We start from the raw sequence: 24,217 nt of genomic DNA on the forward strand, positions 1-24,217 counted from the left end.
TGGTGTACCTGGCTCTCAAGGAGAGGAACAGAAGGAGCAAGTGAATACAACACCTTCAACTGAAACAGCCAGGTACTCGCACTGGGACTAATCAAGGAAACAACTTGACCCACAGAGAACAAAGCAAAGCAAGACAGGACGATGGCCCACCAGGGGGCAACATGGAGCCAGGGGATCCTCCCCTGCCCAGGGAAGCAGTGACTGAATGGGCGACCCAGAAACCACACTTCTCCCATGGATCTTTGCAAACCTCAGGTTAGGAGATCTCCATGCAAACCTCTCTCTACCAGGGCCTTCAGTCTTCAGTCTGACAGAGCTGCGGGGTGTCTTGGCAGAGCAGCCGCTCAGGCATGCGTGGAGACCCTGGAGCCTTAGCTACTCAGGCTTTCGAGCACAAGTAGCCATAGCTCTGGCAAAGTGAGAGGTAAGACTCCCGCACATACCCTTAGGAAAGACGATGAATTCAGGGGGCTGCGCAGCAACAGCCCACAGGCCCCACTTCCAATGCACCTCATGAGATGAGACCCCACTGGCTTGGAATTTCAGCCAGCTTCCAGTAGTGGCATTGCACCTCCCTCAGAAGGAGCCCCCAGGGAGAGGGACAGGCCACCAGCTTTACTGTTTGGGCACCTTAGCCATTCCAGCCTTCAGGCTTTGGAAAGTCTGAGCCAACACAGGGCAGAAGGGATCCTCCCGTACAGCACAGCTGCTCTACCAAAACGTGGCCAGACGGCTGCTTTAAGCAGGTACCTATCCCATTCCCTCAATGGGCAGAACCTCCCAACTGGGGCCTCCAGCCACCCCTGCCCAAGCTGTCCATCTGACAGATGGACATTGAATTTCCCCTAGGATGGCACTCCCAGAGGGAGAGGTGGGCCACCATCTTTGCTGTTCAGGTGCCTTAGTCGTTCCAGCCTTTGGGCCTCATAGTATCCAAGGCGATCGGGGACTGAAGCGGACGCCTAGCACAGCACAACTACTCTACCGAAACGTGGCCAGACTGCTTTAAGTGGGTCCCAATCCCGCTCCTCCTCACCAGCTGGGACCTCCCAACCAGGGTCTCCAGCCACTTCCTACAGGTACCTTTGGCCCGACACCAGGTCCATACCTCCCTGGGACGAAGCTCCCAGAGGGAGGGACAGGCTGCAATCTTTGCTGTTTCTCAGCCTTCACTGGTGACACCTCCAGGTTCTGGAAAATCTGAGGTGACTAGGGACTGGAGCAGGCCCCAAGCATACCACAGCAGCCCTGTGGAAAAGTGGCCAGACTGTTCCATGGGTGCGTGTTCCCATATCTCCTCACTGGACAGGTCCTCCAGGCCTGGGCCTCCAGCCACCACTGCCAGAGCTATGGAGCCAGTAGCAACTCCCTGAACAGAGCCTCCAGAGGCAACTGAAAGCCTCTCTCCCACTACCTCAGCAGTGGAACTGCCCTTGCCACCCTCAAACTAACAAAGGAGCAAAGACTAAGAGTGCCTTATCTACACCTCCAATAAGCTACAGTCGACCCCAGGAGAGGCAGCCAGTCCGTCTCCCACAGGTCCCACACCCCCTCTCCCCCGCATGGCTCATCAGCAGACAGGGAACCCCTGGCTTGGGCACACAGCACAAACCCTCCACCTTGGGCTGACTGCACTGAGTGATTGCTGACCCACATCTCTCTGGGGTGGAGCCCCCAGGAGTCAAGCAAATGACCCTTGGCCACAACCCCTGCTAAGATCTCTTCCTGTGCTGCCTCTAAGCTGGGAAAGGAACATAAACACTGAGATCACCCCAGAACTGCAGTGGGCATTCCAGGAGTGCCAAGGAGAGCCAGCACTCAAGTGAGAGAGGAACGCACAGTTTCAGAGCACTGAAAGGGAACACGGCGGAAACTGTGAGGAGACAGGGGAGTCACACAACCAAGCAAGAGTCTAGCAACTGACCAGTACACCTAAGTGCCACCTACTGGATCACACCCCAAAGCTTCAACACCAAAAATACCTCATTAACATACCCCCCTCTGAAACCAGAGACAACAAGTAAGCTTCAAATAAAGACCCTACACAAAGCATCAGCCCAGGGAAAACATCCAGAAAAGAAGTCTGCTGACTGTACTCAATCTACATTAAAGGAACACCCACACGCAGAGATGAGGAAGAACCAGCAAGAACTCTGGTAACATTCAGATGACCAGAGTATCATATGCCCTCCAAATGGCCACACCAGTTCTCCAACAAGAGTTCTTAACCAGGCAGAACTGGCTGGAATAAAGGAAATAGAATTCAGAATATGGATAGGAACAAAGATCACTGAGATTCAGGAGGATGGTGAAACCCGATCTAAGGTAAAGAAGAATCACAAGAAAATGATACAGGAGCTGAAGGATAGAATAGTCAGCATAAAAAAAACTAATGGGTCTGACAGAGCCGAATAATATAAAAATTTTACAATCGGTTGCAGTAGCTCACTCCTGTAATCCCAGCACTTTGGGAGGCTGAGGCAGGTGGATTGCCTGAGGTCAGGAGCTCCAGCCCAGCCGGGTCAACATGGTAAAACCCCATCTCTACTAAAAATACAAAAATTAGCCAGGTATGGTGGCAGGCACCTGTAGTCCCAGCTACTCGGGAGGCTGAGGCAGGAGAATGGCTTGAACCCGAGAGGCGGAGGTTGCTGTGAGCCAAGATTACGCCACTGCACTCCAGCCTGGGTGACAGAGTGAGAGACTGTCTCAAAAACAAAAACAAAAAAGAATTTTACAATGCAATCACAAGTATTAACAGCAGAATAAACCTAACTGAGGAAAGAATCTCAGAACTTGAAGACTGGTTCTCTGAAACAGGTCAGACAAAAATGAAAAAAAAATTTAAAAAAAAAAGGAATGAATAAAACCTCTGAGAAGAATGGGATTATGTAAAGAGGCCAAATCTACACATCACTGGCATCTCTGAAAGGGAGAAGAAGAAAGCAAACAACTTGGAAAACAAATTCCACGATATCATCCATGAAAACTTCCCTAACCTTGTTAGAGGGGCCAACAGTCAAATTCAGGAAATACGGGGAACTCCTGCAAGATTCTACACAAGAAGATCATCTTCAAGACAGAAAACTGTCAGGTTTTCCAAGGTTGAAATGAAAGAATGTTAAAGGCAGCTAGAGAGAAAGGGCAGGTTACCTACAAAGGGATCCTCATTAGGCTAATAGTGGACCTCTCAGCTGAAACCCTACAAGCCAGAAGAGATTAGAGGCCTATTTTCAACATTATTTTTTAAAAAAATCTTCAACCAATAATTTCATATCCTGTTAAACTAAGCTTCCTAAGAAGAAACAAGATCCTTCTCAGATAAGCAAATGTTGAGGAACTTCATCACTAGACCTGCCTTATAAGAGATCTTGGAAGGAACAGTAAATATAGAAAGGAAAGACTGCCGCCAGCTAATATAAAAATCCACTTAAACACACAGACCAGTGTCACTGTAAAGCAACCACACAAACAAGCCAACATAATAACCAGCTAGTGACAGGACCAATGACAGCAGCAGCTAATGACAGGATCAATGATAGGATCAAACAGCACAATGGCAGGATCAAATCCACACATATCAATACTAACCTTGAATGTCAACAGGGTAGATATCCCACTTAAAAGGCACGGAACAGGAGAAAATGTGTGCAAACTATGTATCTGACAAAGGTCGAATATCCAGCATCTATAAAGAACTTAAACACATTTGCAAGAGAAAAACAACCTCATTAAAAATTGAGCAAAGGACATAAACAGACACTTCTCAAAAGAAGACATACATGTGGCCAACAAGCATATGAAAAAAAAAGATCAATATCACTGATCATTTGAGAAACGCAAATGAAAACCAAAGAGATGCCATCTCACGCCAGTCAGAATGGCTATCATTAAAAAGTCAAAAAAACTCAGATGCTGGTGAGGTCACAAAGGGAACCCTTATACACTGTTGGTGGGATAAATGTGTTCAACCATTGTGAAAAGCAGTACAGCAATGCCACAAAGAGCTAAAAGCAGAACTACCATTTGACCCAGCAATCCCATTACTGGGTATATACCCAGAGGAATATAAAGCATTCTACCATAAACACACATGCACATGAACGTTCACTGCAGGACTATTCACAATGGCAAAGACATGGAATCAACCTAAATGCCCATTGATGACAGACTGGATAAAAAAATGTGGTACATATACACCATGAAATATTATGCAGCCATAAAAAAGAATGAGATCATGTCTTGTGCATGAACATGGATGGTTCTGGAGGCTGTCATCTTTAGCAAACTAATGCAGGAACAGAAAATCAAATACCGCATGTTCTCTAAGAGGTGGCTAAATGCGAAGAACTTAGGAACACAAAGAAGGAAACAGACACTGGGGTCTCCTTGAAGGGGGAGGGTGAGAGGAGCAGAAAAGGAAACTATTGGGTATTGAGCTTAATACCTGGGTGATGTAATACTATGTACAACAAACTCTTGGGATGCATGTTTATCTGTGTGACAAACCTTCACACATACCCCCAAAACTAAAATAAAAATCAAAAAAGTTAAAATGGATACAGAGACACATACATAAGGACATTACCATAGTTTTCAGCAGTTTACAGCAAAACAACAACAAAAAAAAGATGACCCATTTATAAGGGAATGGACAAATAAGTTATTCTATGTCCATAAAGTGGAACATTATACACCCTGTGAAAAATGAATTTGTTCTATACTAGGTGCTTTGAAAGGACCTCCACTAAGTATTGTTGGGTAAGAAATCAAGGGGCAAAGAAAAACACAGAATATCCCATTTTTGTCAAAGGTAACAAGGGGTACAGTAGAGTGTATACCAAGCTGTTTAGCATGCAATTTTTCTATGTTAGTTTTGTCACCCCTGCCACACTTTACTCAACGCTTCTTGAGTCTCAAATATATCACAGATTTACTGCACTGCTCATTTAAAAAGAAAGGATCTTGTATTTCCCTTGAGCCAATGTCCCAAGTAGCTGACCGGCCACCCTCTGAAGACCCAGGGGTCCTCCTGCAGTGCAGTCCCACTGAGAAAGACCGCGCTGCCCTGGTCTTGCCCACCCCAGGCCAGTGGGGCACACAGCCAACAATTTCACTTACACGAAGATCCCAGAGATATGCTAGGAGGCATCCTGCAAGCTCATTTTCCCAACTTTATTTTCCAAATGTTTATAGAGAGCTTGATGAAATCAGATAAACCCAGGTTTGAATATGTTCTCTGAAACAGAGTTCAAAATACCACAAAGTGTTTCGTGATAATTAAGTTAAAAAGTATCTAAATAAATGATGGCATATTTCCTACAGTAAAATCCTAACAACTAAAAGAAATTAGCTGTATGAGTTTTTTATACACCTGCATCAACATAGATCAATTCAAAATGAATGGGTGGAAAACATGGGTTGCAAAAGGACACACTACATGAGTATAACACAAAAAAAACACTACATGTAGTTTATGAATGCACAGATATGTAGTAAAATGAAAAAGCTGATGGGAAGAACACACGCCACCTCGACAACGTAAGGGAAGGGATGGGGGCATGATGGGCAGGAGGAGGGTGTTGCCAGTATATTTGTAAGGTTTTATTTCTTCATGAAAAGACTTTAGGACATATATGGCAAAATGTTAACATCTTAAACCAAAGGGTACATTGAGTACATTACCATTTGAAATAATTTTGATTTGTTTAAAATATTAGTTTTTGAAAACTATAAAAATCAACGATATATGTTACCCTTTCGGGCCGCTTGGTTTTCTCAGAGAAACCAATTTCAGGGTTCTAGATACTGAGGGATACGTGTGCAAGAAGGAACTACTGAGCCAGACACTGACCTCTTACTGTGAGTCATCTCACTGAATCCCAGCAATTCTGGCTGATGGATGTCACGGTGACTCACATCTTCATGTCCTTGTATCATGACCTCAGTGTTGAACAACTCATGTTTTTCCCAGCCCACCAAAACCAAACACCAGGAATGGGAGACTGTTATGGATTACCCCCAAAATAACCAGAAGCCAACAAGCATTTCAGTTCCAAAGACATTCAGCCTAGAATCCTACTAGAGATCAGAAAAGGCAAGCATATCTAAATTAATGTCAAATTTCAATGCAGTTCACCATGAAGCTGTGTGAGGAGTAAAAAGATAACATTCCCAGAGACCCAAGAGTTTCTTATGGCCTGCTCTTTACCGATCACTGATCTAGGTATATAATGACAGATCTCCATTAGTGAGCACGGCACCAGCCACAGGTGGCCCACTTCCAGCTGCTACTAATGATGGAGCCAAAACCCTCACTGCTAGCCATCGCCCCCCTCCAGATCTGGTACAGAGCCCAGAAAAGGTGGGTGTGGTGCTTGGGAAGTTGGTTCATGTTTGTGTGTGTGTGTTGGGGGCGGGTAGTGATCCAAATGTAATGGCAGCATGGTCTCTCCAAGGAAGCCTTAGGTGTGAGTGAAGCCTCAGTGAACACATACACATCAGCAATGGACCAGCTGCTGCCAAGTCACACAACTGTGCAACACGTTGCTCACACAGAAATGCCAATGGTTAGTGTAGAGCCCATTGATAATGTTCCTCCATCTTCCTTACTTTCATACAAAACTCATCAAGATGCAACTCTCCACTTAGGCAAGGGTTGCTTTTTGCAAAAAGTTGTTACTGCCAGATAGGACCTGGATGGTCAGGTCATGAATGAATGACCTCATCAGATAAGAGCTAGTTATTTTTAGGATGCCAAAAAATAGTGGCTGGGACCCAATTTGTTTCGCTTTGTTTCTTAGCCAACCAACGTAATTTGACGGGTGTATTCTAATCCTTACAATATTATACCCATATACTTTCTATTTTCTCTTTGATAAAAATTCTAGTGTTTTTGTCATCATCTGCTAATATATGTGTTTTAGGATCCTAAAATATGTACATTTATAGGTCACCAGCAGAGTGCAAACATTACTACGACAATGGAGCAGAGGCCTGGGGCAGCACTGAGCCTTGGTAAGAGCCGACGGAAGTGGCAGGTCACAAGCCCAGTTGCTGAGAGGAGAACTGCAATGCAGCAACACTTATATGATACTTAATTTGTGTCATGTACTAGTGTGGATGCTTTATTCATTCAACTTTCACCACATTTAACTTCACCAACTCTACATGCTGTAAGGATTTTTATTATCTCCCTTATAAACAATCTGAGGCACAGAGAGGTTACATAACTTGCCCAAGGTCACACAGAAATAACTTGTAGAACCAGGAACAAAATGAAGATAATCTGGCTCAGGAGTCCCTTACTTTTAGCCCTGTAGCATACTGCGTCTTAAGAGTAGAGATATAAAATGTAGACCAGGGGTGAAAAATCGACTATTAGTTCATTCTCCAGATTTCCTTATTCATTTTAAATCAGGTCTAGCTCATGAACTGGCTTGAACCCCAAGGAAATTTTTAAATGATCAAGAAAACTCTAAGAAAAAGTGAGACAATGCAAATCAGGTAATTGTTTGAATAAAGTATAGAGATGTTGTGTGCAAGCAGAAGAAGATAAGGCAGCTTATTCTAGCACCGAGGTCAGGGAGGCTGCTGACCTTCAGGAGCCCAGTTCATGAAAGGAAAGATGGTGTAAAAAGCCCACAGCAACCAGCAGTGGAAACCAAGAAGGCAGAGAGTTTGGCTGATGTTTACTTGCAGACACTATGGGCACAGGTAGGAAGCCAGTCCAACGCTGCATTAGGCTCAGCATGAAATCTCGAAGAAGAGTTGCATCAACAGGAGGGAAAGGCTATAGAATGTGGGCAAAACAATTAGCCAGATAGCTCACAGATAAATCTGAAAAGATTGTATATACTTAGGGCAGAAAGCACACATCACGGTGGAAAACTACTCTGAATTTACTACTAATACATGAATAAGTCTCTCTATTTGTAAATGTTATCATCTCCAAGTTTTATAATATAGCTAAAGTTGCAAGGAGTGGTAAATATATCTATGACTATAGTCCTGACTCACTTGACACTAGGACTTAACGTGCTAGATGTATAACAAGTAACACATCTTTCCTAATGTGATGAAAATCAAAGTTTTGAGAAATTCAAAAGCTGATCCTTTTTGCTATTTATTTAACCATGATGTTTATATCCTTATCTGTATTTATCTGTTATTGGTGGAAACACTCTTGAGAACTGTTTTTATAGACTCTATTCAAGTTTTATAGAACAGATACAACACATCCACAGAAACACATTCATAGACACAACTTACATGCTACACTTTTTATACAAAAGTTTTAGAACTCTATTTTTTCCCTGTCATAAGTAAGTCTCAGATCTTTCAAAAGGTACTTTTTTTTTTTTTAAGTCTGATAACCAGCATCCAAATTTAAGCAACCACATAATTTCATCACAAAGTCAGGCTTTTATTTTAACTTTTATAAAGATTTCTAAAGATTTTGTTTTCTAAAAAATTTTCTAAAGATTTTGTTTTCTAAAAAACGAGAAGAAAAAGGAGACCTTATGTTCAATTTTGGATGGTTCTTTTAAATAATTAGTAGGATCTTTCCATCATGACAAATATTTCTTATCTTAAAAGTTTCCCAAGTAATGAAAAAGGAAGAACAACAACAGTAAAACTATAAGAAGTACCTCAAAAGGACGATTACGAGAATTTATGAATGTGTTACGTACCACAAAAGCCTTTTGTAAGAAAGTTCTTATGCAAATCTGACAAATAAAACAATTTTATGCCTCTGGTGTCATTTGTCAAGCAATAAATAGGAATACAGAACAATAAAGGGTTTCATACACTGTCGCCACTCAGTCCCTCTGGTTACTCAGAAGATGGCATAAAACATGGCTCAAGTACATCAGAAATCATAATAAAAAGCTATCACTCACAAATTATAGGTTTGAACGTAGAAAACTGTAAAGTTTATGTAAACCACTATACAATATTAGGCCTTAGCATACTACATTTTTTTAAAAGGATTGTAATAGTAAATGAAATGCACCAGAAATGTGCCAAGAGGAGACTCAAAAAACAAATTAGTAAAACAAAAAAAATCAGATTATTCAACATCCTTATGATAAATAGTTGACCGTATCTCAAAAGCTACAGAGAGAAGTGGTGATCACACACTGTATTGGAATGAGCAATTGTGATCAGTATCATGAAAAGTGGGAAATAGATAAAGAAAAAAAGCAAATATAAATAGATTCGTTATATAAAAATAGAACACCTTAAAGCAGAATTGTAGTTTCCCTCCTATTCCAAACTTATGTGAAAATTTACTGAAGTCAAATTTCACTAGCAAGGGGCATCTGTGGTCTAGCCTCCAGTGGCACATGGTCCGCAATGAAGATGACTGCACACTGAAGGGGATGCTATGAGAACAGTAGTGGCTATCACCTCAAAGCAGTTTCTCATGGCTTGATCAGATATTTACAGCAACCATTCATCACAAATACATTCTAGGTCGGGTGCAGTGGCCAACCAATACCTGTAATCCCAACACTTTTGGAGGCCAAGATGGGAGGATCACTTGAGGCCAGGAGTTCGAGACCAGCCGAGGCAACATAGAGAGACCCCATAATCACGCCACTGCACTCCAGCCTGAGTGAAAGAGCAAGACCCTGTCTCAGAAAGAAAAAAAAGGAGAAATTAAAATAACTATAAGGTACCATTTTACCTGTAAAATTAGAGGAAAAACATGTAATGGTAATAATATTCAGTGCTGTTTAAGACTGTGATAAAATGGTTTGAGATTGAGGATTACACTGTATATTACACAATTCTTTAAAAAAACAATTTGGCTGTATTCAAAAATGATTATAAGATCTCCTACTTGGTAGTCTCGCTTCTAGAAACACATCCAAAAAATAAATTCAGAAATCAAAAAATAAATGTAAAAGCTAAAATGTTTTTGTATTGTATGTGCTTTTATTTTTATTATGAAAAAGTTTCTGTCTGCGCATGGTGGCACATGCCTGTAGTCCCAGCTACTTGGGAAGCTGAAGCAGGAGGATCAGTTGAGCCCAGGAGGTCGAGGCTGCAGTGAGCTGTGATTGTACTGCTGCATCCCAGGCTGGGCTATAGAATGAGACCCTGTCTCAAAAAAAATAAAATAAAAAATAAAAATCTCACAAATCCTCTTGTGTCTGTTACCCAGCTTCAATTAGCAGCACAATTACGGCCAATCCTATTTTACCGAGGAGTCCATCCACCATCCCTGCCCAAACCTGGGTTATTTAATAGCTAAGTTTTGATAAGACTTTACTTTGTATGAGTGTTCTAAAACTTTTTACATATATTATTTAATCTTCACAACAACCTTATAAAGTGCTAGAACTTTCCTCCTATCTTTTACCCGTAAGACTGGAGACACACAGAGGTCCCATCATGTGCCAGGGAGGTCATGTAATAAGCAGCAGAGTCAGGATTCGAACCCAGGGAACCCAACTCCAGTGGCATGCCCTTAACCTTCTACGTGCTCTCTACTACTGCCCTATGTTTAACTACATACACACATACATAAATCACAACATAAAATAAAAACCAGAAACATTTGAATACCATTCACAGCAATAAAAACTAATCTAAATGTCCAAGAACATGGAATTTGTTAGATACACTTTGGTACATTATTTAGATAGAAGAATATTTACTGATTAAAAGCATGGAAGATGATATACTAAGGAAAAGACATGAACTTACACAGATGTTGATTATAATGGCGTGAAATGTACAGATGCACAGACAGAAGAACTGAAAGAATTTAGAAAAACGAAAGACAAAATAGCATTATGGCTGATTTTTTGGTATTATTTTAAGCTGGTATAGTACTGAATAAAGGGGGAAAACACAAAATGTAACTGAGCATTTTTATTCTTAATGGAAAAAAGATTCAGCTAAGACAAACTACTAGCCTAGACTCTTCCTTGCTGAGCTTATACATATATGATAGCAACAAGTCTGATAAAAATAAACCAAGAATAAGTCAATGTGGATGCTTCAAAGCATGAGACATTTCAATTACACTCTGGCTCAATTTATTGACCATTTTGGTGTCAAGCAGATATCCTGCTTGACATTTATTTCCAAGGAAAAAGTTTACTTATACCCATTCATTCAGCACACTTGTGGGACACCTCCCCTGTGTCCTGAGGGCACAGGTGTAACCAAGATGACCAAGAGGGAAGGGCAAAGTGAGGAGCAGGGAACATTCCACACCAAACAAATACAAACCAGATGCATGGGGGAGGCAGGTGTGGAGCGAGCCTACAGGAAGACGTGTTCAAAATGCATACAGTTTACATACATTCTAATCCGGGAATGAGGTGCCTTAAGTGAGGTCTCAGGATAAAGAAGCAAGTCTGGCAGAGCCTGCAAGCAAAGAATACATTATCTCATGCAGACATTTCAATATACTTCAATTTTCTTATGTTTTTATCCCCAAACATTCCTTATTCTTTAAAAGTAAGTAATGTAAGTGCAAACTGCCCAAAAGTTGCTTTCCTCCACTTTGCTAATAAGTTCTTCTAGGGCAAAAATCAGTTCAAACATCTGGCCAAGATGGTGAAACTCCATCTCTACTAAAAAAAAAAAAAAAAAAAACGAGCACAGTGGCATGGTGGCAGGCACCTGTAATCCCAGCTACTAGAGAGGTTGAGGCAGAGAATCGCTTGAACCCAGGAGGTAGAGGTTGCAGTGAGCCGAGATTGCACCACTGCACTCCAGCCTAGGTGACAGAGCGAGACTCAGTCTCAAGAAAAAAAATATATATATCTATATAATATATATACTTTTAAAAATGTATATTTTAAAGATATGTATATATCAAGCAATACAGAAATACTGAAGCAGAAAATGAAAGTTCTCTCATACCCACACCCCTGACCACCCAGAGAGGACCACTAGCGAAAATTCTTTCAAAGATTTATTTAGCATGGATACATAAAATTTTACAAAAAGCCATCATATTCAAGGTGCTGTTTTGCAGTGTGTGTGTGTATGTGTGTGTGTGACAAGGTACTTTGCTGTATGGATGTGTGACACAGAGCAAGACTCTGTCTCCCAGACTGAAGTACAGTGGCACAATCATGGCTTATGGCTCACTGCAACCTCTGCCTCCCAGATTCAAGTAATTCTCATGCCTCAGCCTCCAGAGTAGCTGCGATTACAGGCACATGGCGCTGGGTTAATTTTTGTATTTTTAGTAGAAACAGGGTTTCACCATGTTGGCCAGGCTGGTCTCAAACTCCTGACCTCAAGAGATCTGTTCTGCCCACCTTGGCCTCCCAAAGTGCTGGGATTACAGACATGAGCCACTGAATCCAGCCCAAGCTTGCCTTTTTAAATTAACAAGTTACTGGTAGATATTTTTGTATGTTAGTACATGGGATTTTAACTCAATTTTTAAAAACAAGGGTACTCTGTATAAAATAATTTTTACAGACAACACCTCAATAAAAACTGTGCACTTAACTTTACATAGTGATGAAAATATTTTTAGATATGTTATGGCAAATTCCTAGAAGTAGAATTGTTGAGTTTTTGGATGTGTATAGGTTTAATTTTGATACATATTGCCAAAATGCCCTTTAAAAGGAGCATATGTCAATGTACCAACTGTATGTAATTTCAAGCGGAAGTCCCCTAAAGATTATCCATCTCCTGCTACCAGATACAAGGTCTAAAGACACATTAACACATGTATACAAGAAGACCTAGCCAAGAATGATCATGGTAGCATCAGTGCTGTAGTGACAAAAAATTGGAACTAACCTTTTCAGCAGAAGAGTAGATAAATAAATTGAGATATGTTTACATCACAAGATACTATCCATTTTCTCATCATCTGTTAGATAAGTTATAGTATCTGTTATTTAGAGTCTACCTGGAATCACTATGCTTTACTTCAGCTCATATTCAATATGTTAGCTTATAAAATACGTAAAATAATCTGTTTATAAATATATACATATGTAGGATAAGTATAAAAACAAATGTATTCATTCAGCAAATATTTACTGAGAGCAAAATACATAGAATGTTAGAAAAAATGTTTACAATCATGGGTAAGATAAAGATATCTTACATAGGACACAAAAAACATTAACTACAAAAGAAAATAATTTGATAAATTGAGTTTCAATAAATTGAAAACCTCTACTCTTTGAAAATCACCATTAATAAAATTAAAAGGCAATTCACAGAGTAGGAAAAAAATATTGATGATACGTAAGTCTAACAAAAGGCTTGCATCCAGAATATATTAAAAATGCTTACAACTAATAAGAAGACATACAACCCAATTTTTTTGTTTTTTGTTTTTTTTTTTTTCTTGGTGGGGGATGGAGTTTCGCTTTTGTTACCCAGGCTGGAGTGCAATGGCATGATCTCGGCTCACCGCAACCTCTGCCTCCCAGGTTCAAGCAATTCTCCTGCCTCAGCCTCCCAAGTAGCGAGGATTACAGGCGTGTGCCACCACTCCCAGCTAATTTTGTATTTTTAGTAGAGATGAGATTTCTCCATGTTGGTCAAGCTGGTCTCAAACTCCTGACCCCAGGTGATCTACCCACGTGGGCCTCCCAAAGTGCTGGGATTACAGGCGTGAGCCACCATGCCTGGCCACAACCCAATTTTTAAATGAGTAGAAAATCTGAAATCATCTTTTACAAAAAACTGACAAATGGCCAATAAGGATACAGTAAGATGACTAGTCATTGTGGAAATGCTAGTAAAAATGACAATGAAATGCTGAGAATGCCTAGAATGCAAAAAGACTGAAAATACCAAATGTTGGTGAAGATGTCGAAAAACTGGAACTCTCACACACTGTGGGTGGAAACCTGCAATTGTATAACCATTTTAGACAGTTGGCAGTTTCTAACAAAGTTAAATACAGACCTGCCCAATGAACTAGCAATTCCATTCCTAGGTATTTACCCAAAATGAATGAAGCATGTCCACACAAAGGCTTGTACATGAATGTTCAGAGCAGCTTTAATCATAATCACCAAAACCTAAAAACACGCCAAATGCCAATCAGCAGATAAATGGATAGTGTTATACCTACACAATGAAATACTAACCTGCAATAAAAATGAACTATTGGTACATCCAATAGTGTAGATAAATCTCAAAAAGAAATTATGGAAAGCAAGTGAAGGATTCTGAGCCAAGGAGCGACCTGATCAGATTTAGGTTTTAACAGGATCCCTCTGGTTACCATATTGACAATAGACCAAAGTGAGGTGAAGGCAGGAGCAGGAGATCAGACAGGAGGCAACTCAGTAATCCAGGTGCAAATATGATGAAGGAAGGATCAGGCAGGTAGCATGACAGGTCATGAAAAGTGATCAGATTCAGTCATCAAAAACTATCAGACTCTGAAGGACTCTCCACTCTACAACAATTAGACTTGGACTGGGACACATCCTTTGAAGCATTTCTCATAAAATGTAGAAGAACCATCCAGGGACATCCCACCCTTTCTCCCTACACCCTCTCGCCACCAAATTAAAAATTTAAAATATGAGTAGACCTCAGATCAGTCAGAAACCAGAAAGAACAAACCAGTGTCTCCATGTTCCAAAGCCACTGCAACAGCACCCAGAAGACAGGAGCCAAGGAATCTAGAGAGGGAGAGGACTCAGACCAGAGAAGCAGGTAGTGAGAGCAGTGGAGAAGCAGAGCTGGCCTGATCTGCACATAGATGGAGGAATAAGATTACCATGAGGCCAGGTTAATATAGCAGCCATGATGTGGGGATACTGAACTTGGAAAGCAGCAAGAAACAGAAGCTAAACCTGAGACTCCTGCTCTGAACAAAAGTCTCCAGTGGATCCAATATGATCATGGTTTGGATAAGCCTCTTGACTACTGCCAGAGGCAGACGCAAATGCTCTCTAAAGGAAGGACTCACCAAGTTAGCTACCCAGTTTAAGATCAAAGATTAAACACAAGGGGAGGCAAGCAAACTGCAGTCAGAGATATACAGCCTCCAAGAACCAAAGAGGCTGGAGTGTCAGATTCAGAATATCCAAGAGCTATGGACAAAACTTTAAAGAAATAGAAGATTCTATTACAAATTGAGTATTAAAGAGCTAGGAATTAGCAGAAATAGTTGAGGAAAAAAGCAAATGGAAATTCCTAAAATATTGTTGAAATAAAGTAGGTAGGTCAAATGCAAATAAGGCAAAGATAAACAGATAATTACATATCTGAAGAATTGACTCAATTTACCCAAAATAAAACGAAGATGGAAAACACAAATAGAGGTTAAAAAAACAAAATGAGAAGATCATGCATATATTTAATCAGAGAACCAGGAAGGAATAATAAAAGGAACAGAAGAGGGGAAATATTTAAAGGAAAGTGTGTCATAACTAATTAAAAATATGAATTCAAAATTCCAGGATCCCAAGATAAAAAGAAAAACATGCCTAGACACATAAATATGAAACAGCAGAACATCAAAGGCAATAATATGATCCCAAAAACTAGAGAGCACACACACATCATCTACAAAAAAATGTCAGAATGGCAGAATTCTCAAAGATGACAATGCAGACTAGACAGTAATATAGTAAGATCTGCAGAGAGAAGAGAAAAGGAGCTGCTCAGAGAACTATGCTTAGCCAAAATTCCCTTCGGGAACAAGAATGAAATAAATGCATTTACCAATTTTAAAATGAAGGCATTCTGCAAGTATTTGCAAAGCATACCTGATAAAAGAATAGTATCCAAAATATACAAAGAATTCTTAAAACCCAACAAGAAAAAAAGCCCCATTAAGAAATTAAGATCTGAATAAAAACTTTACCAAAGATGTACCAATGGCAAATAAGCATACTAAAAGATTCTCATCATCAAATGTCATTAGGGAATTGCAAATTAAAACATGATGCCAGTATACACACATTAGAATGGCTGTAATTCAAAAGCCTAATGATACCAAAGTCCAGCAAAGATGCAGAGCAACAGAAACTCTCATTCGTTGCTGTTGGGACTGCTAAATGGTACCGCTTCAGAAGTTTCTTACAAAGTTAAACACAGTCTTATCATGGGATTCGGCAATCAGGCACTGAGGTAACTGCCCAGTTTATTTTAAAACTTGTACATGAATGTTTACAACACCTTTATAAGGCCAAATACTAGAAGCAACAGGTCCTTCAATAAGGGAATGGAGAAACTGGTATTTTTACAATGGAATATTTGTCATTCTGTGATAGAAAGTGAGCTGTCAAAGCCATGAAAATTCATGGAGGAAACTTAAATACATATTTCTAAGTGAAAGAACCTAGTCTGTAAAGGTACATCTGTATTATCCCAACTATATACCACTCTGGAATAGGTAAAACTATAGAAACAGTAAAAAGAACAGTGGTTATCAGGAGCTTAAGAAGAGGGAAGAAGGGTTGAATAGGTGACAGATGGAGGATTTTATTCAGGGAGTAAAACTATTTTTTTTTTTTTTTGAGACAGAGCAAGGCTAGAGTACAGTGACATGATCTCAGCTCACTGCAACCTCTGCCTCTGGGGTTCAAGTGATTCTCCTGCCTCAGCCTCCCGAGCAGCTGGGATTACAGGTGCCCACGACCACGCCCGGCTAATTTTTTTATTTTTAGTAGAGTCAGGATTTCACCAGCTTGGCCAGGCTGGTCTCAAACTCCTGACCTCATGATCCACCTGCCTCAGCCTCCCAAAGTGCTGGGATTACAGGCGTGAGCCAATGTGCCCGGCCACTATTCTTGATGGTACTAGAATGGTGGCTATATGACACTGCATTTGTGAACGTCTGTAGAACTTCACAGTACAAATAATGAAGTTTAGTGTTGCAAAGTTTAGAGAAGCATTTAGGAAGCTGGGGAATCCCAAGTTAGAATGCAGACTATGACAACATGTTGATGATACAAGAAATATCAAGATATAGATGACTAACAAAATTGTATGTAATTTAGCTGTGTTACGAATGGATGAAACAACTTTACTGAAGGAGTAAGGGGAAAGGGTTTTGCCCTAAATAACTCTGGCAATGAGTGCAGTTTCTGAAACTAAAAGCAAAGGAAACTGGACATAAGCACTGTACTCTAGTTGGTAACACACTTCCCAGAGATACAGCTTAACAATTCTGGAATTGCTGTGCATGTATACGGCAAATGAACAACTAGGTAAATTAATGGCAGATGATGAAAGCTAGATTTCTGCTGGAGTAGGCGTTAACATATAAGCAAGGGAAGGAGGCTAGAATGATCCACGTGGTAATGAATTACAGTTGGAGATATCAGTTGGACTTTTAGTTTAACTCACATAAACAAATATTTGCAGGTATATTTGTATAAACAGGTAAGTAGACACTGATACATTTCTCAGAACTCCTTTGAGAAATAGCTGATTCAAGACTGAGGGCAGGAAATTATACAAAATGAGTCTAGAGTATCTTATTGTGCCAAAATGTAAGTTCATTTTTGTTTGTTTTTAACAAGCCCATCCCACTATAGAAGAGGGATGCCAACGGGACACAGGAGAAACAAGAAACTGAAAAAACTTCCAATGACCAAAACTGCAACATTTGAATAACAAATTAAACAGCACTGGATTATAACTGAAAGTATAAAAATATTCCTCAGTCCATACTGATATAAATGAGTGAATAAACACACACAGGAGAAGAGGCAAAACTCCTATGCAAATAACTCATTAGATAATCTCCCCTCAAGGAGCTGCAGCATAACTCCTCACTCCTGAAGTGTGGTTGCATACAGAGACTTCCAAAAAGTACATGGAAAGGAAGGGGGAAAGTGTCACTTTGCAATGGAGAAACTGACGAACACTACCTCAGCCAGATGATTAAATAATCAACAGTACGGTCGGGCACCGTAGTTCATATGCCTGTAATCCCAGCACTTTGGGAGGCCAAGGTGGTTGGATCACAAGGTCAGGAGTTAAAGACCAGCCTGGCCAATATGGTGAAACCCCATCTTTACTAAAAATACAAAAATCAGCCGGGCATGGTCACAGGCACCTGTAGTCCCAGCTACTCAGGAGGCTGAGGCAGGAGAATTGTTTAAACCTGGGAGGTGGAAGGTGCAGTGAGCTGAGATTGTGCCACTGCATTCCAGCTTAGGTGACAGAGGGAGACTCCGTCTCTAACTAACTAAATAAATAAATAATCAACAGTAGTTAAGTCATGTGGATAGTATATATTCTTAATTTGAGGTAACGAAAATCACATTTTTACCTCTGTGATTTTCCTCCCAAAAAAAAATCTATAAAATCCATCTATGAGAAAAAAAAAAAAAAAACAGAAAAATTCCAATTGAGAGACATTTGCAAAATACCTGAGCGGTACTTCTCAAAATTGTAAAGGTTATCAAAAACAAGAAGAGTCTGAGAAACCAACAGCCAAGTGGAACTTCAGAAATGACAACTAAATATAATGTGGTATTCTGGATGGGATAAAAGAAGAAAGAGACATTGGGTAAAAACTAAAGAAATCTGAATAAAGTATGGACTTTGGTCAATTATAATGTATCAGCCAGGCACGGTGGCTCACACCTGTAATCCCAGCACTTTGGGAGACTGAGGTAGGTGGATCACCTGAGGGAGTCAGGAGTTCGAGACCAGCCTGTCCAACATGGTGAAACCTCATCTCCACTAAAAATACAAAAATTAGCCAGGCGTGGTGGTGGGCACCTGTAATCCCAGCTACTCAGGAGGCTGAGGCAGGAGAATCGCCTGAACCCAGGAGACGGAGGTTGCAGTGAGTGGAGATCACGCCACTGCACTCCAGCCTGGGTGACAGAGCGAGACTCCCTCTCAAAATAATAATAATAATAATAATGTATCAACATTGGTTCATCATTTGTAACAAATGTACCATATTTATATAAAATGTTAATAATAGGGGTAAATGAGTGCAGGTTGTGAGAACTCTAAGAAATAGATTTGTATTTGATAAATCTAAAATTATAAAACTAACCTTTTTTAAAAATCACCAATATGCAAGGAAACAAAATATGACCAATAACAGAAAGAAAAAAATCAAGAGAAATAAACTCAGAAATGACATCTATTATAGAATTAGTAAACAAATACGTTATTCTGTAAGTATTCTGTCTTCAAGATAAAAACCTGAGCATAAGAAAATATTTTTAAGATACTTAGAACTGTTAGAAATAAAAAATACAATACAAAATTGAAAAATGGAATTAACAGGTTATACTTGGTAGAAAACTATCAATGAATGAAAAGAAATAGCTATTTTAAAAACTGACAAAACAAAGGAGATAGAAAAAATGAGAATAAATTAAGAGCACCAGTGACCTAAAGGACAATATCAAACAGTCCAACACATGTGTAATTGTAATCCAAAGGAGAGAAGAGAAACGAGAAACAAAATGATTTGAAATAATGGTCAATTTCCTAAATTTGATGAAAAGCATAAACCCACAAATCCAAGAACCTCAACAACCCGAAGCAGAATAAACGTAAGAAAACTACACCAAGCAGCATTCTAATCTAATTGCTAAGATTCAGTGGAAAATCTTAGAAGCAGCCATGGTGGTTGCAAGGGGGTCTTACAGAAAAACAAAGAAAGACAGCAGACCTCTCTTCAGAAGCACGTAAGCTAATAGCAGAGTAGGTATGCCTTTGAAGTATTCAGATTGTTTTTTGCTGTTGCGATGTGTGAGCTCTGTGTATATTCTGGATATTAATCCCATCAGATGAATAGCTTGCAAACGTATTCTCCCATTCTGTAGGTTGCCTTTTCACTCGGTTGTTTCCTTTGCTGTGCAGAAGCTTCTTCATTTGATGTAGTCTCATTTGTCTATTTTTGCTTTTGTTGCCTGTGTTTTTTTTTTTTTTTTAAGAGACAAGCTTTTCCCCTGTCACCCAGCCTAGAGTGCAGTAGTTTGATAGTAGCTTACTGCAGCCTTGGATTGCTGGATTCAAGTGAACCACCTGCCTGAGCTTCCCGAGTAGCTAGGACTACAGGTACATACCATCACATCTGGCTAATTTTTAATTTTTTGAAGAGACAGGGTCTCACTATGTTGCCTAGGCTGGTCTTAAACTCCTGGGCTCAAGTGATTTGTTGACTGCTTTTGAGGTCTTATTCATAAAATATTTTCCTAGACCAATGTCCTGAAGGGTTTCCCCTGTGTTTTCTTGTAGTAGTTTTATGGTTTCAGATCTTACATTTAGGTCTTTGATCCATTTTATTTTCATATAGGGTGCGAGGTGAGGGTCTATTTTCACTCTTCTGCATATGGATATCTACTTTTCCCAGCATCGTTTATTGAAGAGATTATCCTTTCCCCAATGAGTATTCTTGTTGCCTTTGTCAAAAATCAGTTGGTAGCCAGGCGTGGTGGTTCATGCCTGTAATCCCAGCACTTTGGGAGGCTAAGGCAGGAGAATCATTTGAGTCCAGGGGTTTCAAAACCAGCCTATGCAATACAGTGAGACTCTGTCTCCATAGAAAATTTTTAAAAGTTAGCTGGGCATAGTTGCACATACCTGTAAGTCCCTGCTACTCAGGAAGCTGAAGTAGGATGATTTCTTAAGCCCAGGAGGTCAAGGCTACAGTAAGCCATGATCATGGCATTGCACTCTAGCCAGGAGATGGAGTGAGACACTGTCTCAAAAAATAAAAAAATTTTAAAAAGCAGTTGGCTGTAAATGAATAGGTTACTTTCTGGGTTCTCGATTCTGTTCCATTAGTGTGTCTGTTTTTATGACAGTACCATGCTGTTTTAGTTACTATAGCTTTGTAGTATATTTTGAAGTCTGACACAGTGTATACTCCCCAGGTTTCTTTTTGCTCAGGATTGCTTTGGCTATTGGGGGTCTTTTGTGGTTCAATACAAATTTTAAGATTTTATTTCTATGAAGAATGTCATTGGTATTTTGATAAAGATTGCATTGAGGCCAGGGCATGGTGGCTCACGCCTGTAATGCCAGCACTTCAGGAGGTTGAGGTGGGCAGATCACGAGGTCAGGAGATCGAGACTATCCTGGCCTAACACAGTGAAACCCCGTCTCTATTAAAAATACAAAAAAATTAACCAGGCCTGGTGGTGGGCGCCTGTAGTTCCAGCTCCTCAGGAGGCTGAAACAGGAGAATGGCGTGAACCCGGGAAGGCAGAGCTTGCAGTGAGCCGAGATCACACCACAGCACTCCAGCCTGGGTGACAGAGCAAGACTCCTGTGCGGGGCAGTGGGGGAAGGATTGCATTGAATCTGTAGATTGCTTTGGATAGTATGGTCCTTTCAACAATATTGGTAGTGCCCACACTCAGGGCCTGGCAGGGCTGACCTGCCTACTGTGGCTCAACTGCCCTTGGAGCACACTGCTGCTACCATGTCTTCCAGGGCCAGCGAGAGTGCCCTGCAGCACCTGGTGGAGCAGCTCAAGCTGCAGGTCGGAGTGGGAGAGGATCAAGGTCTCTCAGACAGCTGCAGAGCTGCAACAGTACTGCATGCAGAATGCCTGAAAGGATGCCCTGCTGGTCAGTGTTCCCGCAGGAAGTAACCCCCTCCTGGAGTCCAGATCCTGTGCTTTACCCTGAAGTCTCTACAAGAAGTCTGCAGAGGAAAGCCTTCAAGCACAAAGTGATAAATGACAGCCTCCAAGCCTCAAGAGAGGCTTTTCACTGGTCAAGTGACATTTAGTTATTTCAGACCTTTCCTATGGCCTGGTACTATAACCAAAATTCTACAGAAACTGGTGAGTTTCTGCTCAATTAAGGAAACTGGGAGAAGGAATCTAGCTCTAAATAGTAATAGTCTGGGTTTTTGTTTGTCTTACATATAAAGCACTTCACCAAAAAAACAAAAACCTTACCACCAGATATGCCAAAATGTACCTCTTTCATAAGTGAATTACTGATGTTTCTATACCTGGAATACCATGCATGTTTTATTTACTGGATGTTTACATTTAGGAAGGAAAACATTTTATTTAAAAAATTGATTTGTTGTTCCTGACAAATACTTTTATACCAAATACTACAAAATTTGTTCTGCTCATGAATTTACAATTTCTAAACTAAGGTAAGAAATTACAAATTGCTGGGAGAAAGTGTAGTCTTTACTAATTGACTGATGCCTTGATTTTTCCAAATGAGAAGGTTGTTTCATTTTTAAACACTTAACATGGGAGCTGTTTCTTAGCAAACTTGTTTGGATAGATTAATGTTATGTGGGGCATTCGGTTGCCCCATCGTACATATAGATGAAGCAGATTCGGTTTTTGTATTCTTAAGTTCCTCTGCTTTGTAGTTGTGGTTGTACCTAAATACATTACGTTATATCTTTTTTTTTTTTTCTTTTTTGAGACAGAGTCTCGCTCTGTCACCCAGGCTGGAGTGCAGTGGCGTGATCTCAGTTCATTGTAACCTCAGTCTCTCGGGTTCAAACAATTCCCCTGCCTCAGCCTCCCAAGTAACTGTGATATGTGATTACAGGTGCATGCCACAACGCCCAGCTAATTTGTGTGTGTGTGCGTGGATTTTTAGTAGAGGTAGGGTTTTACCATGTTGGCCCAGCCTGGTCTTGAACTCCTGACCTCGAGCAATCCACACACTTTGGTGTCCCAAAGTGCTGGGGTTACAGGCATAAGCCACCATACTCGGCCTATTTCATATCTTAAGAAATGTTTAAATATGACTCGAAGAACACTGTAAACAGTTAAAAACAAAGTAATGTAAAATACTACAACCTAAAATAATTCTTAATGTCACAAGCGTTTTTATTTATTTTGATGCTGTTCCTTTGATTTGATTTGGGACACTTTTAGAAGGCAACTTTGTGTTGGCAATAATCTTTGAAGAGCTTGGAAATAAAATTTCTGCTTAATTCAAAAAAAATTAATTCTTCTCATCCATGAGCATGGGATGTCTTTCCATTTGTTTGTATTCTCAAACTATCCAATTTAAATATAGGCCAATAATCTACACATCGACACTTCTCAAAAGATGACAACCAAATGGCCAAGAAATACATTTTTTAAATACTCAACATTACTAATTATAGGGGAAATGGCACTCAAAATCACAGTGAGGTATCATCTCACTGCAGGATAGCTATTATCAAAAGACTAACAAATGCTAGTGAGGATGTAGAGAAAAGAGAACTCTTACATACTCTTGGTGGGAATGTAAAGTAGTACAGTCACTATGGAAAACAGTATGGAAGTTCCTCAAAAAACTACAAACAGGCTGGGCATGGTGGCTCATGCCTGTAATCTTAGCACTTTGGGAGGCCAAGGCTGGCTGATCACTTGAGGCCAGGAGTTCGAGACCTAGCCTGGCCAACATGGTGAAACCCCCTAGGACGTGCCTGCTTCCTCTTTTACCATGATTGTAAGTTTCCTGAGGCCTCCTCAGCCATGCAGAACTGTGAGTCAATTAAGCCTCTTTTTAAATTACCCAGTCTTGGGCAGTTTTTTATAGCAATGTGAAAACAGACTAATACAGAAGCTAAAAAAAAATTGTTGATCACACAGAAGTAAAAAGGAGAACAGAGTATACTAGAGGCTGGGAAGGGTAAAGGGAGCAGAGATAGGAAGAGGTTCACTAAAGGATATAAAGTTACAGCTAGATAGGAGGAATTAGTTCTAGAGTTCTACAGTACTGTAGAATGACTATAGTTAACAGTAATACATAGTTTCAAATAGCTACAAAGAGTATATTTAATGTTCACCCTCCCAAAATAAAGAATGTTCAAGGGGGGCGGAGCAAGATGGCCAAATAGGAACAGCTCCAGTCTCCAACTCCCAGCACGAGCAACACAGAAGACCGGTGATTTCTGCATTTTCAACTGAGGTACTGGGGTCATCTCACTAGGGAGTGCCGGACAATCGGTGCTGGTCAGCTGCTGCAGCCCGACCAGCGAGAGCTGAAGCAGGGCGAGGCATCGCCTCACCTGGGAAGCACAAGGGGGAAGGGAGTCCCTTTTCCTAGCCAGGGGAACTGAGACACACAAAACCTGGAAAATCGGATAACTCCCACCCCAATACTGCGCTTTAAGTAAACGGGCACACCAGGAGAATATATCCCACACCTGGCCGGGAGGGTCCCATGCCCACGGAGCCTCCCTCCTTGCTAACACAGCAGTCTGCCGGCGATCTAACAGCAAGGCAGCAGCGAGGTTGGGGGAGGGGCGCCCGCCATTGCTGAGGCTTAAGTAGGTAAACAAAGCC

General features: G+C 40.6%; 1 protein-coding gene across 1 annotated transcript in view; it reads right to left on the bottom strand.

The window, feature by feature from the left end:
* Window positions 1–24,217, bottom strand: part of FANK1 (fibronectin type III and ankyrin repeat domains 1) — a 118,546-nt gene that overhangs the window by 30,814 nt on the left and 63,515 nt on the right. The window lies entirely within an intron of this gene.

The sequence above is a fragment of the Colobus angolensis genome, unplaced genomic scaffold, assembly GCF_000951035.1.
Source record: "Colobus angolensis palliatus isolate OR3802 unplaced genomic scaffold, Cang.pa_1.0 Scaffold85, whole genome shotgun sequence".
Taxonomy (NCBI): domain Eukaryota; kingdom Metazoa; phylum Chordata; class Mammalia; order Primates; family Cercopithecidae; genus Colobus; species Colobus angolensis.